The sequence below is a fragment of the Sander vitreus genome, chromosome 12 (assembly GCF_031162955.1).
Source record: "Sander vitreus isolate 19-12246 chromosome 12, sanVit1, whole genome shotgun sequence".
Lineage (NCBI taxonomy): Eukaryota > Metazoa > Chordata > Actinopteri > Perciformes > Percidae > Sander > Sander vitreus.
The window spans coordinates 2,423,533-2,441,456 of NC_135866.1; the positions used below are offsets into that span (position 1 = coordinate 2,423,533).

At 41.0% G+C, this 17,924-nt stretch overlaps 1 protein-coding gene across 1 annotated transcript in view; it reads right to left on the reverse strand.

Annotated features, from left to right (window-relative positions):
• The window catches only part of LOC144527007 (contactin-associated protein-like 4), a 293,082-nt gene that overhangs the window by 189,425 nt on the left and 85,733 nt on the right, over nucleotides 1-17,924 (reverse strand). The window lies entirely within an intron of this gene.

A 17,924-nucleotide genomic window follows, 5' to 3' on the forward strand; every position in this document is an offset into this window, starting at 1 on the left:
ACATCAGTTATTTTGTATTTTTCACTGTTCTTAAATATGTTGGTTATTGATAAGATGCATAACTTTTCTTTGGTTTATGTCAATGTGCATTACATTTATTGAAATCAATAATTATTATCATTCTGTTCGTACAGTTATTTGCAGGTAATAATATTTTCATGATGTGTCAATGCTTGTTTAGTAAGATTTAGAGATGACCTGAGAGTTTGATTTCCTGTTGACCTCGGTGTAATCACGCGAAGAAGAAGAAGAGGAAGAGAAAAAAAGGAGAAACACGAGGGTGTAGAGTAGAGCAGAGTTGAGCACATAGTGAGAGACAAAACGTATAGCCTAGCGTTTTAATGTGTATTTTAAATACATAGGACTGTATCTGTTTTCCTTATTGCTCTACGAGTGTGAGTCGGCACTGTTTGCTGCTGGCCAAGTGTGGTTTCGTCGGATTGAAGCAGCTAGCCAGCTTAGCTAACACGTCGCCATCGCCGGTGGCCGATGGTGCAGACGACGGCCGCATCCTTCGTCTGGACGCCCGCACGGACCGGAGCGGAGACTGTGGTTGGGAGAGGTTTCGGAGGTCGACGCGGAGGTGTTACTACGGAGGTTCTGCTGCTCATCGCTTCTGTGCGGACTGAAACAGGTCTGGAGAGAGGACGTGGTAGGAACTGTTCTCAGTCTACAGAGGTAGGCCTACTGGTGGCCTCGCTTTTCTTTTCTTCCTGAGCTCCAACTTTAAGCGCGCCAATGAAACTTAATGCAAGCTTGCTAAAAGAACGAACTAAAACAAAGACTGCACTCGGGTAAAACAAAAATACTAAAAACTAAACGGCCCGGGTCTTTCTATTTACTATTTTATTTTCATATTGTGATTTCTCTGTATTAATGTGAATTGAATCCTGCATTCCGTGAATACAAAGTTGAACAGAGATACTGTATTTGCGTTGTTTCTCATTATACTGTAAAACTAGATGGGTTAATTCATATATATATTGAGTATTAAGTTAATTTTGTTTTTTGTTATTAAATCAGGATTGTTCCCCTAGCCTCTCATTAGTTACTAAAGTCATAACGAGAGTCATAGCTACCCTAGACAGATTTATTATACACTGAGATGTCTCTTTCACCATTTTATCAAGTATGTAGTCCAAGGGTGTAACACTGTGATTGCTGCATAAAGGGTTTTTTTCATATTACGAGCCTATGGTGAAAGAGTTACACTATTATTGGTATTTTTAGCCCTATAACCACTGTTTTAATCAACATTTATTTAATTACTACGTCACTTACGGAGTATTCCGCTGATTTTTTTAAACGTTATTACGGTGCATAAATTACTGGAACAAAACTGAGGAACGTGTTGTTGCTGGGGACAAAACCACTGATTAAATATGCACATTGAAGCGATACTGGCGTTAAAGACCCGCTGATCGCTGTCCGATTCTCTGATATGAATGCCCGCATTGCATTGTGGGATACGGGCTTCGCATGCGCCCCGCTCGGATGATATCGTAGTGTTCTGTCTTACAGCATACTGTAATATTTCACAGGTAATAACCCCGAAATAATATTATTAAAATAAAGAAATGAATACCATGATAACATCTAAGTAAATGCTGATAGATGTAGCGTTATAGTTTTAAAAATATCAATAAACAACAAAGCAATCCAACTTCCCTGGCAATAAGACAGAAATAAGAACATTAAAAGAAATACATGTAAACCACGATAAGGTCTCGTCGATAAATGTTGATTAAAACAACGGCTATAGGGCTAAAAATACCAATAATAGCAAACCTGTATACAGCTTTTGCTACAGCCCGACTGGCAGAAAGAATCGTGCTGTGATCACGAAAGATGCTTCCCATTGAAATACATTAGTATAAAAAACCAACCCAGTCTCACGGCAGTTCTTGAAATGGTCACCTTATTTAATGTATTGATTCGTGTTCACGGGGACGTTTTTCTCGTTTTTTTCGTGGTGGCAAGCACGAAAATGTAAAGTAATGTATTTCAATGGGAAGCACATTTCGTGATCACAGCACGAATACGGCCGAAAATCCACGTAGGGAGGTTGGTCGGGCTGGTGGATGGGTCGCGTCCCGCGTGGGGCGTTTTGTTTCCCTTTTGTCTTCCTAATCACAACCGCCCCGTTATTGTCACGCGTCCCCCGCGGCCGTCTCCCGGCGTGTGAGGCGTCCTTTCCCCGTTGTGTTTTTCCGAAACCCAACCTCTGAATAGATGGTTCCCATTTCGTGCTGGCCACCATGAAAAAAACGAGAGAAACGTGTTGTACATGTATCAATAGATTAAAAATAACGTGACAATTACACAAACTGCCGTGAGACCGTGTTGAAAAAACGCGTTGACCATCACGAAAAAAAAACGAGAGAAACGTGTTATACATGTATCAATAGATTAAAAATTACGTGAACATTTCACGAACTGCTGTGAGACTGGGTTGGTAACTCATATTAAATCCCTCCACAGCCTGCAGCAGCTGAAAAATACTCCAACACTGAGCATGGAAATAAACAAACCATGCCAATCTTAAAGCTTAATTGGCTAAGACTGGACACCAAGTTCAAGGCGAAGAAAATATGATAACCTGTCCATCATGTCAGCCCTCATAAAGTTTAATCACAGGACAACGGGGCGGAAGCTGTCTGAATATAGATGGATTTCACCTGACTGACTCACAACAGCTATTTAAATATGACTTTCAGGCAGTACTCAGAAAGTAAACTGACACTACAAAGTTTAAATGTCATTAGTTGTGAGTTTAGAGTGGTGACTCAGTCAACATTATTAAAAGGCCCAGGGACGAGGGCGAAAATACTAATCCGTATACCGACCAACAGTGGGAGTGTAGTGGTATTAAGGGTGGGATTAAAGTCATTGAGTGTTCTTTAGCTTATCTGTCATTAGGCTATGATTATAGCACACACTCCAATGGCTCTAAATCAGCTCTAAGGGAAGATAAAGGAGGACTGATGAGGCTAAGAGAGACAGATGAAAGCATGCTTTTTCTGATTGATATTTTGATTGTTCTCTAAACTGTTTGTTTATATTAAACAATATATAATTGGGCCAAGAGTCACACACTTTTCTTGTTCCTACATATACATAATCGGATAAAATAATGCAGTTTCTTTCTTTAAATGCCCAGCCTACTTCACATTTTTATTATCATATATAGTGCTGTGTTTCTTCTTCCATACAACCATCTTTGGCCAAACTTAAATAGGCCTAGCACTGACACTGGCACACAGAGAGCATGTTACAGTAAGCAGACAACAGCCACGACTTTCTTCTTACGTAAACTCACAGAATTAACTTTTATCAACTACATTTTTCAGGGGGCAGTTGTCATCGTAGGCGGTAAACGTAGGCGTTGCCTGAGTTTATCTTTGAAGGTTAAACCAGACCCCAAGGTATTTTGCGAGTGAGGGGAATAACGGAGCGGGAGGTTGATCGGAGAATCGGCACAGCGGGGGCGGTATTACATTCAATTTATCGCACCGTTGTGACGAAAAGACAGCTTAGCCAGAAGGCAAAGCTCTCGATCTACCGGTCAGTTTTCTTTCCTACCCTCACCTATGGTCATGAAGGCTGGGTCATGACCAAAAGAACGAGATCCAGGGTACAATCGGCCAAAATGGGTTTCCTCAGGAGGGTAGCTGGCGTCTCTCTTAGAGATAGGGTGAGAAGCTCAGTCATCCGAGAGGAACTCGGAGTAGAGCCGCTGCTCCTTTGCGTCGAAAGGAGCCAGTTGAGGTGGTTTGGGCATCTGGTAAGGATGCCCCCTGGGCGCCTCCCTAGGGAGGTGTTCCAGGCACGTCCAGCTGGGAGGAGGCCTCTGGGAAGACCCAGGACTAGGTGGAGGGATTATATCTCCAACCTGGCCTGGGAACGCCTCGGGATCCCCCAGTCGGAGCTGGTTAATGTGGCTCGGGAAAGGGAAGTTTGGGGTCCCCTGCTGGAGCTGCTGCCCCCGCGGATAAGCGGACGAAGATGAACGGATGGATGGTTAAACCCGCTAGCTGGCTACACTTCTAGCTGGAACTAGGGCTGGCAATATATCCATATTATTTTGATATTGTGATATCAAGATATCGTCTTAGATTTTGGATATCGTAATATCGTAATATGGCATAAGCAGTGTTCCCCTAACTGAGATTAGTTTTTTTAACTTAACACTTTAAAGTTTCTTTACATATTTACACCACATAAAACATAAAAACAAACAGCATCACCAATCTGTTTTTAACCACATATTATCTGGTCTAGTTTAGCTAAAAACACTGAATCCATCAGCGCTGTGGAGAAAGGCGAGGCGAGACTACCGGGAGGTGTACGTTACCGACAACGTTATATTACTTTAACCCATTCAACTGACTCTAGCAGCTACAGACGGGAACTAACAACAGACAGTTGTCTCATTCATGGACTCATGGCAGTGCGAGGTTGAATAAATACAGGGGAAACACAATTATTTATGGCATAAAAAATGTAATTCCGGCCTGATGGGGGTTCCCGTTGGCCTTGCGGCCCACCGGGCTTGTATAATTATAGGGGAAACACTAATAAGTGTCTTTTCCTGGTTTTAATGGCTGCATAACAATAAAATGATGTAATTTTCTGAATTTACCAGAATGTTCTAGCTGTTCTATTATTTGCCTTTAGCCACTCAGTCAATATATCCACTTTACTGATAATGATTTATCTAAAATCTCATTGGTACAATATTTTGTGAAAGCACCAATATAGTCAACCTGACAATATCGACGCAATATCGACATCGAGGTATTTGGTCAATAATATTGTGATATCTGATTTTCTCCATCTTGCTGGAACGCTTGCAGATACACTACTTGTTAGCGCTGCTGCAGCACCAAAACAACACTGAACTGGTGTACTGTTTGCTGTCCAAGAGCCGAGATGGGGGTGGGGGGTTCAGTTTGGAGAAATACTGTATCTCCCAAAGACAAAAAGTATCGCAAAGACGATTCAGAATTAGTTGCTGAGAGCTGAGCTTATAGCTTAGCATACTCTGTTTTAGATACCACGAAGAGCCATTCAAAGGATTAAGCAAAAAAATGCATTAATGCATGATTTCTGAAAAATATTGGTGACATATCAGTGTTTCTGTAACCCTAATGCTGCTTGTATATGACCAACAAGGTCGCAACACAATGCAGATGCTTTAGTGCAGCAACTTTCTCTGAATTGTGTTTAATCACTGATGTTTAGGAATACATATTTCACTGTTCAGTTTTGATTTGTCACACCTGATATGAGCATTTCAGCAGATAGACTGAATCTATACAGTGTCTCTATTAAATAGGCATGAAAAGCAGCTCCACTTAACATGAAGTGGTTTAGGCCTTGCTGCTAAGGCGCTGACTTGTAGTGAGCCAAGAAACACAAATACCAAAACTCTCAAGACATATTTTAGCTCCTTCATTTCACTGTGATAAACAGCTTCAGCCAGACCTTGCTAGAAACAAATAGATACAAATGAAAGTGGAGAGAAAAGTCAGCGTGGATGATTATTACTGTAAGTGAATAATGTACTATAGGTGGGCTCTTTGGGGAATAAAAGGCTGGAGGACAACGTATTGGTTTCAGAGAGCTGTGTTTGTTTTTTGTTATGGCTTTTAAATGGTTCTCCTCCTGGTGCAAAAGCTTTTACATCAAGGCAATACTCTTTTAATTGGGCTCTCTGTAGCTTCTCATGACAATACTTTTCATCCATCCGTCCTCTCAATCCAAATCCTCAACCATTATTTACTTTCTTAAATGTTGTAAAATGTCTGTCTATCATTAGGAGTCTTTTTATCTGTCCATGCTTCACCTTTAAAGAGGCCATTGTTAATGTGTAAAGTATCCATTCATCCTCAGGTTAGAAAACATATTATTGTTGTATTTGTCTACACAGGCAAAGAAGGCTGCAAACATCCACAGTCCTTCCTCTTCTTGGACAACTAACACTACTTTTGCATTCAGTGGGAAGTAAGGCTATGTTTAGACAGAAACGTGACCTAATTCTTTTGGATTTGTGACATTATGTTTTAAGTGTGTTGTTTTTCTTTTCCCACATAAAGTAAAAATTCCTCCTATCTCCTCGTTCTTGCTTTTCTTTCTTGCAGGGAGCAGAACGACTATAGTTTCTATGTACATCTGTTTAATGAAATCACCCTGTAGGGTACTTTCAAACCTTACATGGGTAGTAGTAACCTTATTGTTTATTATTGAGAAAGTAAAATGGAACTCTGTAGCATAAAAAGTGTTGTTTGGCAGTACTTTCAGTCAAAAGAAGGCCATTCAAGTCCAGCTACATGTTCAATTTGCAATGCCAATTTGTCTCGTGGTGGCGAGGACCCTAAACAATACACAACATCACCGCTGTTACAACATCTGGTATGAAACATCTGGAAGAATACGAGTTGTCCATGAAGGAATCTACAGACAGCAACCAAAATTGTTCAGGTACAGCAAAGGAAGGACAGTCACTGCTAAAAACTTGTGTTAACCAGACGACCAGCTTTGCTAGCCCCGGGAGTAGGATTCGGTATTCGGCAGAATCTTAATCAGTGGATTCGGTATTCGGCCGAACCCCAAAAATCTGGGTTTGGTGCATCCCTAGTAGTTAGAAAAAGTTAGCAACTAGCATGGTGAACATAGTGGAGCCTTTAGCTGTTAAAGTTGTATATTTCCTTCATGAGTTGGTGGAGACCAACAACAGAGCTAAAAGAGATAGAATATTTAACTTCGATTAATCAGGTTGACAGAAACACCACTCCAAATGAATGCCAATGTTACTCTATCTCCTGGATGACATTGAAGACTATAATGGCAAGTTGTTTTCTGACACCTCTACTAGAGATGGCCCGATACCATTTTTTGCTTCCCGATACCGATTCCGATACCTGAACTTGCGTATCTGCCGATACAGAGTACCGATCCGATACCAGTGTCAGTGTCATATATTTTATTATGTTTTAACAACTGTATACTACTATCCCTGTATGGATGTGATATTATTTCTATCTTTGTTGTCAGTCTGGCTCTGGTTAAACTCTTTGTGAAAAATGAACGCCACAGAACTTTCTGTTATTCTGCAGTTTCACAGTCAGTTATAACAGAAAAAGAAAATAAATAAACTACTTTAACGTAGATTTTCTTTAGGGCTTTATTACGTGGTATCTGATCGGTGCATAAACTCCAGTACTTCCCGATACCGATACGCTGGTATCGGTATCGGAACATCTCTAACCTCTACGCAAGGTGATGAGACCGATGGTTTAATTTCTACTTGCTATAACTTAGTATATTAACATATTCACAGATTGCTAAATGCAATGACAGGAAATAGTCACATAGTAGTCATGTGTAGGGAAATGATTCAGTAATCAATAGGGGTGGGAATCACAGGATACCTCACATTACGATACATGGTTCACGATAGTTCAAACTGCTGTCCGCCATCCCGTTGAAAACCTCCTCCTCTTCGTCTAGTTGACTTATGTTCAAGTTTCCCTCATTTATGTGTTGGGCGCCACCTCAAGGAGCCATGAAGTAGCCACGCTGGGAGCAGGGAAATCTATTTAGAGCGCCTTATTTTATTCATTAAAATATCAGTGTTTCCATTCTCATATCGTAACAAAGGACAACGGTATATTGTCATATGGATATTTCGTCCAACTCCTAGTAATCAAAAACATCAGCAATCATAGAAAAATATAGGTTTAGCTCCATGCAATTAAAAAGCAAAAGCTTCTTTCAAGAGTCTCAATTTTGCACCAATGTTCAGCAATCGCGCAGAGAAGTTCATCATAGAAGATGTGGGAGACCAATTTTGCACCCAAAGGAGCCTCTTCAAAAGCCTTATCATTTGAAAAATCAAGAACAGCACGCTGTGACAATGTTCTTACTCTCTCTCCAGTCTTACTTGTCCTCTCCTGGAAACTTTATCACAATCACTCCATCCACCTACACAGATACTGCACACCAGAGAACAAGATGCTGAGTAAGATCTTAAAAAGCATTGTGGGAAATGAAAATGAAAGTGACTTAGCCTAATACTTTAGAGATGTACTCCGTGAACTTCACTGATGGATTAGATGAAACAGGAAAAATGTATTCTAAGATTTGTTTTTATCTTTAAGCAGGGATTTGAATCAGAAAAAAGGCTGTATTTGAAAAATAATATTAATTTAAACAGTGAGGTAGGGCTGCACGATATGAGGAAACTATGTGATATGTGATAAATAAACAGATATTAAAGTGCACTCCGTTATGCTTTTCTGCTGCTTTCAGTATTCTGCTAAAATACAAAATTACATGTTGAGTTTAAAACAAATGAAAGGAAATTATTTCCATAATTCTTTTATTAAACAAACTGAACATTCGATTAAACGTAAAAGGCATCACTAAAAATCTCGGAGTCTCTTTCGCGATACGTCGCAGCCTTTCACGATGCATTTATTGCGGCAGTTGATATTGTGATGACGATAAAAAAAAACAATATACTGTGCAGCCCTACAGTGAGGATTGCAACATATATAAACAACACACACACACACACACAGAAAATCTAGCAGTTGCAGAAGTACTGTGTGCATCCTGATCAACATCAACAAAGTAAAAGATCAAGAAAAAGTAAGACTTCTGCAGCTTGACAAGGCTTACAACCAAAGACACTACTGTCCAAATGTTAAGTCCTGAAGTCCATTGAGGAATACGACTTAAATACTAAAATCTTCAAGGCTGACGTGTTTGGAATGTAGCACCTTAATATGTTCAGAAGCAGCGAAAATCCAAAGCGTTAACAGCAAAGTAATCAAAGAATCAGGAGGATTTCTGAAGGCCAGCTGAAGAAACCCACCAGCTAACAATACAGCAAAGCTAATTAAATCCAGTAATTAACACCAACATTCAAAGTACTGCAGTGCTCGGAGGAACCGTGAAATAAATCAGAACAAAACGAGTTATAAGGCAACAAAACTTTTTGAGGGCACAATTAGAGAGACAGCAGAGAAGCAATAAACAGTAAAGAAAAGGAAACACAACCGACTCTAATGAGAGAAACAACTCTAATGGGGTTATAATTGTTATTGTATATTGTTATAATACCAAATCTTTCAATGTCAGCCTCTCCATTAAAACATTTTAAATGCACACTGAGAGTAGTCGAGATCTTGAAAAGTCTAAAATGGATTTAATTCAGTTTCCTCAACAAACAAAAAAGGCCTCAGAAGGTATCAAAAAGTCCTAAATATTTTCTCTGGCCGGCTGTCAGCGTAATGTTTACTATAAAATGTCTTAACAGGCTATCTGATCGTGGGATGTTGAGAGACGTTACACACTTCTAAACTAAAAGTGCTCTTGTTGTGACAGTGGGACTGTGCACCGTCAGATAGAACAGTAGTGGTAGTGTGCACATCCCCACCGGTGAGGTGCAGGGCAAAAAGGAGCTGGATACAACTAAAGGAATGAGGTGCCCACACTCTGCTAATTCTCCTATACGTTTATTGTGCTGCAACGTTTCGACCCTGCTGACGAAAACGAAACGTTGCAGCACAATAAACGTATGGGAGAATTAGCAGAGAGTGCGGGCACCTCATTCCTTTAGTTGTACTGTGCACCATAAGACCTGTAGCGAACTCTGTCACTACTGTTAGCGGCAGTAGCTAGAAAGCTCGTTGTCTCATAATGTGCAACTGAAATTTACCTGAAATCATTTCTATTTGCTTAATCCATCTTTTTTTTCCTGCCACTTATCTAGGTCCAGGTTGCATTAAAGGTCCCATGACATGGTGCTCTTTGGATGCTTTTATATAGACCTTAGTGGTCCCCTAATACTGTATCTGAAGTCTCTTTTATATAGGCCTTAGTGGTCCCCTAATATTGTATCTGAAGTCTCTTTTATATAGGCCTTAGTGGTCCCCTAATACTGTATCTGAAGTCTCTTTTATATAGACCTTAGTGGTCCCCTAATACTGTATCTGAAGTCTCTTTTATATAGACCTTAGTGGTCCCCCTAATACTGTATCTGAAGTCTCTTTTATATAGACCTTAGTGGTCCCCTAATACTGTATCTGAAGTCTCTTTTATATAGACCTTAGTGGTCCCCTAATACTGTATCTGAAGTCTCTTTTTATATAGGCCTTAGTGGTCCCCTAATACTGTATCTGAAGTCTCTTTTATATAGACCTTAGTGGTCCCCCTAATACTGTATCTGAAGTCTCTTTTATATAGGCCTTAGTGGTCCCCCTAATACTGTATCTGAAGTCTCTTTTATATAGGCCTTAGTGGTCCCCTAATACTGTATCTGAAGTCTCTTTTATATAGACCTTAGTGGTCCCTAATACTGTATCTGAAGTCTCTTTTATATAGACCTTAGTGGTCCCCTAATACTGTATCTGAAGTCTCTTTTATATAGGCCTTAGTGGTCCCCCTAATACTGTATCTGAAGTCTCTTTTATATAGACCTTAGTGGTCCCCTAATACTGTATCTGAAGTCTCTTTTATATAGACCTTAGTGGTCCCCTAATACTGTATCTGAAGTCTCTTTTATATAGACCTTAGTGGTCCCCCTAATACTGTATCTGAAGTCTCTTTTATATAGACCTTAGTGGTCCCCCTAATACTGTATCTGAAGTCTCTTTTATATAGACCTTAGTGGTCCCCTAATACTGTATCTGAAGTCTCTTTTATATAGGCCTTAGTGGTCCCTAATACTGTATCTGAAGTCTCTTTTATATAGACCTTAGTGGTCCCCTAATACTGTATCTGAAGTCTCTTTTATATAGACCTTAGTGGTCCCCTAATACTGTATCTGAAGTCTCTTTTATATAGACCTTAGTGGTCCCCCTAATACTGTATCTGAAGTCTCTTTCATATAGACCTTAGTGGTCCCCTAATACTGTATCTGAAGTCTCTTTTATATAGACCTTAATGGTCCCCTAATACTGTATCTGAAGTCTCTTTCCCAAAATTCAGCTTTGGTGCAGAATTACAGCCACTAGAGCCAGTCTCACAATGAGCTTTCCTTAGGATGTGCGTTTCCGTGTCTGTAGCTATTGAGGAGGAGGGGGGGGGCAAGGTGGAGAGTGGGGGTGTGGCCTTTACCAACTGCCACTTTGCTTGTTTGAAAGCCATGATGTCTCTCTCTTTCTCATGGGTGGGCCAAATTCTCTGGGTGGGCAAAGCAGAGAAAGGGGAGGTAACCTTTTCCCTTATGACATCATAAAGGGAAGATTCCAGATCAGCCCATCTGAGCTTTCATTTTCTCAAAGACAGAGCAGGATACCCAGGGTTCGGTTTACACCTATCACCATTTCTAGCCACTGGGGGACCATAGGCAGGCTGGGGGAACTCATATTAATGTTAAAAAAACCTCATAAAGTGACATTTTCATGCCATGGGACCTTTAATTTATCAATTTACTGTACATCATCAGGAATTATTATTATTATATACTGCTGGGAAGTACTAAAAAAAAGTGACCTACTGTAGTAAAAAATAATTCTAGTCTATATCACCCCGACCGGTTTTCCATTATACTTTCATACTTTCACCTGTATGATGGTGAAACCGGTATGTGGTATTAAAAAGGTCTTACATTTAGCTTTGTGAATCCTCAACCTGCAGCTGTCAGCAGACTGATATAATAATATCATAATCCTCAATAATGTGGATATAATGACTTAGTGGTTAAAGGCAAATAATAGAACAGATAGAACAGTCTGGTCAGTTCAAAAAATGTCATCACTTAACTAATGCAGCCTTTACAACCAGGAAAAGACAACACTTGTGTAATATTACGATATCCAAAATTTAAGACGAGATCTAGCCTCATACATCGATAGTGATATATATCGATTGCCCAGCCCTAAGTGAAAGCCTCAGGTTACACAGACAAAACAGAAAAGGAAAAATCCACAGAGAGAAGCTTAAAGAGAAGTTAGATCTAGGGATCGACCGGTACTGTTTGTTTTTTAAGGCCAATACCGATACCGATGATTAAAAAACAGATATGCATTTACAGTGAAAATTAAAATCTTATTTCTTTTAAAGATTATTTTTTGGGGCATTTTAGGCCTTTATTTCCACAGGACAGGTGAAGACATGAAAGGAGAGAGAGAGGGGGAATGACATGCAGCAAAGGGCCGCAGGTCAGAGTCGAACCCGCGGCCGCTGCGCCGAGAAGCAAACGGCCACATGTGTGCGCCTGCTCCACCAACCGAGCCAACCTGGCCACGAAAATGAAAATCTTTAAGTCAAAATAAAGATTTTGGAGTGTCACAAACTCCAACACAAAACCGTGGTTAGATGCTTTAAGCAATTATTTAATGAATTAGAAACTTTCAACATAATACACATTAAAAGATAGTCAGATAGTGTTGTGGGCAGGACATTAAAGGCATACTATGTAACTTTTCCCTCTTCGGTCCCCCTACAGGTTGTCTCATTGGAACTACAGCTCACGCGGCTGAAATATTTTCAATGTAATGGCTCAATATTCAAATGATTTCGACAATGATCATAAGGTTGTTATAGTTCAATGACCATATGTAGGCTATTCATTTGAGCCAGAGTAGGCTACAACGTTGCGGATGAAGAGAAAGAGAGCGAGTGGCAGCGGGCAGAGGAGGGTCTGCTTCAGCCTCCTCTGCCCGCTGCCTCTCGCTCACAAGCAGCGGCTGAAGGGCTGCGAGGCTCAGGATATTGGTAGTGCTCCCGTGGGTGCTGTGCTGTGGCTTATCACGGTCGACTGTGCCGGTCATCGCCAGACAAACATGCAACTCCACCTCTTCGTCTGTCCAGACAGAATTGTCAGCTTTTGTTCGCTTTGCCATGTTTTGGTTTTGCGCTAATAAGGAGAGAAGTAGAAGGAAGGTTCTACGTAGGCGTGCAGACTTGGTGGTGTTGTGTGGCAGTGCCACCTAGCCGCCTGGTGTGCATACTACATCGAATTTCCCACACACGCAGATTTCCCCCCCAAAACTCTCGTCTAAACACGGAATAAAAAGTGAGAACGCCACTTTTGCGTTTTCTCTTCAGATCGTTTACGTCTAAACATAGCCTAAGTCAGACTCAGTGGTGAGTAAAACTAAAGCAGAGGAACAGACACAGAGCTGTAGCCGAGCCAAAGTAGAACACTTTTTAATTCATTAACTTTATCGGTTATCAGGCAAATAAAACACTCAAACAGATAATCTGCAAACTGCCAAAAAACAAAAAAATCGGCCAGGGCTGATAATTTATCCCTATAATCTAAAGACTAACTCTATTTAGCTGCCCCTAGTACAATCTCTCCAATAATTAGTCTGTGACAAGTGTACTTGCGGTGCATTATCTGCTCCTGCTTTCTACATTCTGCATCCACATTCCCAGAAAGCATATTTAACACCACACCAGAACACAACAGACATGCACTGGTTGATCCATTGCATTACATCACATTATATTCAGCAGATGCTTGTACTTATTAGGAGCACTTTGAGGTTCAATGTTGCTAAAGGACACTATAACATTTGGACAGGAGCAGCTGGGGCTCAAACCAACAACACTATGATTAATGGCCAACTTGTTTTGCATTACCCTGAGCTGTAGCTGCCGCCACCCTATTCTTAAATGTCACAGCGTTTATTTTAAGCTACATAGAAAAAAATAAACCAACACAAAAACCCAAACTACTTCAACCACAAGACATATTTGCTAATAGCTTTTCAGACCTTAAAGGTCCAATTTGTAATATATTTACTGTGATAAATCCAAAAATGACCCCAATGTGTCATCAGATATTAAGGGAACATGCTATGTTGAAATACTATCTTTTCTGACAACAATGCTAATGCCAGTATTTTTCTCCTTTTGAACTTTCCGTTCCGTGACGGAATGTCTGTTTGTGTTTTGGCCTGTGTGTTTTTATCAACTGCCCGGGTTGCCAGATATACCTGTGAAAACGTAAACCCAGCGTGTTACAGCTGTAACGTTATACAGTACAGCCATGAAAGCAGCAAACAAACAAACAGGATCAACGGAGATAGATTCTACCCAACCTAAAAACAAACATCATGTTTCTAACAGTTGCGTGACCCTGGTTAAATATTGGAGATGTATTTGAAAGATGGAGACAGCTTAGAGCCCAAAAGGACGCAGAGTTGGCTAATTTCCTCCTGAAACGGTAGCTAAGCATTAGCTTCAGGCTAATTTATCACGGCTACAAGGGACGGGCATTTTATGTCATTTCAACATTTGGTTACTCACATTGAATTATATAGCTAGAGTACCCGAGTACGGTCCTGGCTGACGCCGCCATCATTCTGTGTATTTATCTCAGAGAGTGTAAAGAACATCTTAACTTTTTTTCCTTGAACACCTAAACAAACCTGCAGCACAAATGAGTAAAACAGGAAATCCCAGTCTCTGGCAGCTCAGAGGCACATTTCTGTTTACATTTTAGTCATTTGGCTGCCGCCTGCCGGTCTCTGAGCTGCTAAACACACGGTGACGCTTTCATGTTGTAATATTGGAAGGCGAATAAACACACAGTGACTTTACAGCCCTGCGGGGTAGCTTGTTTCACATGCTGCCTTCCTTGAATCTCACTACTAGTGGCTCGCTCATTCGCGGCTCCGGCTAACAAGTCATCGGAACGCCATCTGCGGCTGTAATGTGATGTATTTCTACTTTGTTGTCGTTTAGTACCACCTCCATAATGAACAGCGAGCTGTCTGCAGGGGTGGGGAAAGAGATGTGAAAGCTCGGTCTGAAACCTGCGGCCGGGATCCCTCCACATCTGCAGTCTTAACTTATTATGCTGCTGTGGTTTATGGTCTGTGCACGATGAGTGTGCTGCTGGGTCAGGCCGGGCGACATAAACATATAGACAGAGATACTCTCGTTCAGGAGACGGTTTTTCTTTGATACACAAATACTAAAGACTCAAAGATAATACATACTGGCGGCTATAAGCTGAACAGTATCACAAAGTATTTCTCAAACCCTATCAGCTGAAGCTAAATGTACACACCTTCAAATGAAACCACAGTGCAACACGGTAGTGAGAATACATGCAGAGACAGAACGATTAAGGGATGTGGACATGAAACAGGTGGAAAAGATATATAGAGACAAGACGAGAAATGAAGGAGGACGGAAAAAGAGGAAGAATTGAGAAGAAAGAGTGACAGAGGGTAGAGATCCAGGTAGAAGAGAAGGAAAAGAAAGATAATAGTTATGAAGAGAAATAGAGCAATGGATTCTCATGAACAGTGCCCACTAGTTCGTATGGTATCCTACGTCCTAATTAGGCGACCACCGGCTGTTCATGTGACGCCGGCTACAGAGCTCCGGGAGCTCCTGTCGGTCCTATCAGAGGCAGTTGGGAGTTCAGTTTAGCCGACAAAAAGTGACTGTGAGCCGGGGACAGAGCACCATGAGTTGATGGTCCTTTCTGGGCCGTTGCAGTTCAGCTTAGACCGAAAAATGTTAACTCTCGCGTTGTCTTCACGCCAACCATGCACTTGTTGTCCTCTCAGGTCAAAATAGAAGATTAAAACTTTTCTTTGAAATGTTTTATGGTGTTTTTTGACACTTTTTTCAATGTTTTATGTTGGTTTTTTTGTCCCTTTTTTCAATGTTTTTGTCCCTTTTTTTGACTGTTGACCCTTTTGTCCACTACCACCAGCACTGTATATGCGCCACTCACCAACTTATTACCACTACTGTTACCACTACCACTTATTTTTGGAATTCATGGTCAATAAACCTCTTTTAAAGGAAATTATACAACATTTTTTTTAGTCAAAAAAGCAGACATTATGAATTATTTTGACTAATATTAGAGTAATGTATGTTGATGGATAATCACAGACTGGTGTATGTCAAAGTTTAGTCCGAATACTGTTTAGAAACCGTTTACAGTTTTAGCTTTCTGTAGCTATATGTACTCATGGTTGAGAACAGCCTGAGTAGAGACAAATGAGTAGGGTTGGGTACCGAAACCACATGGAACCGGTTCCTACGCAACCGGTAGGAATCGGACCGGATTAGAACACAAATTTTGGTTCCTCATTTTGGTTCCACTTAATGTGTCGACTGAAATATTTTCCCTCTGTCGCTCCGAAACGGATGTAAAATATCCCCCTTTCTCTGTAGTCTACCGTTAGCTAGCTACCGTAAATGTAGGCTACTTTTAAAATGCCATATCTTCCCTCTGGGCTCACCAAAACAGAGGTAAAAGCATATTAACCATTCACTGCACGTGATCACTAGTAAACATATTACATCTTTGACGTCATTTTTCAGTTTTTCAAGAATCGGTTTAGGAATCGGAATCGTTTTAAAAGTACCGGTTCGGCATCGGAATCCAACCCTACAAATGAGTCGGGAGGATAAAGGGGGAGAAAAAAAAGCTGACAATAAAACAAGAAGAGAAGGACGAGTCAGAAAGGAGAGGACTGAGTAGGAAACAGCAGGAGGGAAGACAGAGAGAATCAGATGTTTTGGTGAGGCTGTCATGTGGATGGTTCTTTCATGGAGGAAGAAAAGAGGAAGGACGGATGAGGAACTGTTGTCTTTATACAGTCCTCTCTCCTCCTCACTCACGCCCTCTTTTCTTCCTTCATCTGTCCGACTGTAGAGGATGCTATCTGTCTCTCTCATTGGCACAATCCCAAAGTCGGGACTCACAGATTCACGGACTTTGGTGCGCGTTCTCGCGAAATTCGTAAGGGCTTAGGGTTGTCCCAATGTCGAATGTCAAAGGGCGTGAGGGTTTGAGGACACACTTACCGAGCCCTTTCCGTGAGTCTGCATCGATGCAGACTTCACCAAAGGGAATTACCCACAGTTCAAAGCGTTGTGACGTTAACTGCGGAGACCGTAGGGAACGCGACCACGGAACACAGACCAACCTGTCGTCCAGCTCGTAAAACAAGAGGTTGAAAAATGTTGGATCAGGCAGCCGTCTCCTGTGCCTTGGCCGTGTGGAAAGCTACAAACATAAAATGAATTTGGATTCCACAAATACTTCAATACCCAGTTTTATCCTTTGGTTTCATTTGAAGTAGCTTGAAGGTTGGAATAGCTGATCCCACACAATTAGAATCACGTACACTGACTAAAGTAGTCAAAAAAAGGACGGTTTATGGCTACACCAACCCATCAAATGGAAATATCCTTTGTTCATCATCTTGACATAATGGGTTAGAAATATTTTTAGAAACTGTGGAATCTCCACTATTATTAAAAATAAAGACGTGTGGGTTTTTAGCCAAGTTTGTAGCAACTCTGCGGTTTAAGAGGTTAAAGACGACACAGGTGGGTGTGAGGAGAGTTGAGAAAAGGTAAAAGCAGAAGCAGAGAGAAGCCAAGTGAGGATGGGGAGAAATATAAATATAGTACTATGCGCACATATCACATTATGTTGAACAGCAAATAGCAAGAAGGCCAAGACACAGGCACAGGGGTTACATAAGGAACAGGTAATAATTGTATCGTGGAAGAGGAGAATAGAACAGTGAAGGGATGGATGGACTTTTTCCACCATTTGTTTCGAATTAGAGGCATACATCACTGTCCTGTCTCTCCATGTCCTGTTTCTCTCCTCTTGGATCCCCCCCTCTCTCTCTCTCAGGCAGGGAAGCATGATTGCAAGGCCCCACTTCATATTCACACACTGACACAGCTTCCGACCTGCATGGAAACTACCTGATCAGTGGCAGTTCTAAAACCATTTTAAATGGAGGGGGCCAGGCTGGGGCCACATGCTGTTTTAGGGGTAAGTGAGTAAGTGTTACATACCACCAACCCTCCTTGGGTTTGGTTCTACAAAAGACTTGCGATATACATACAACAATAAAGCAAGAATACTCATTTAGTGTTAAATTAATGAATAATATCCCCTCTTTGGGGAT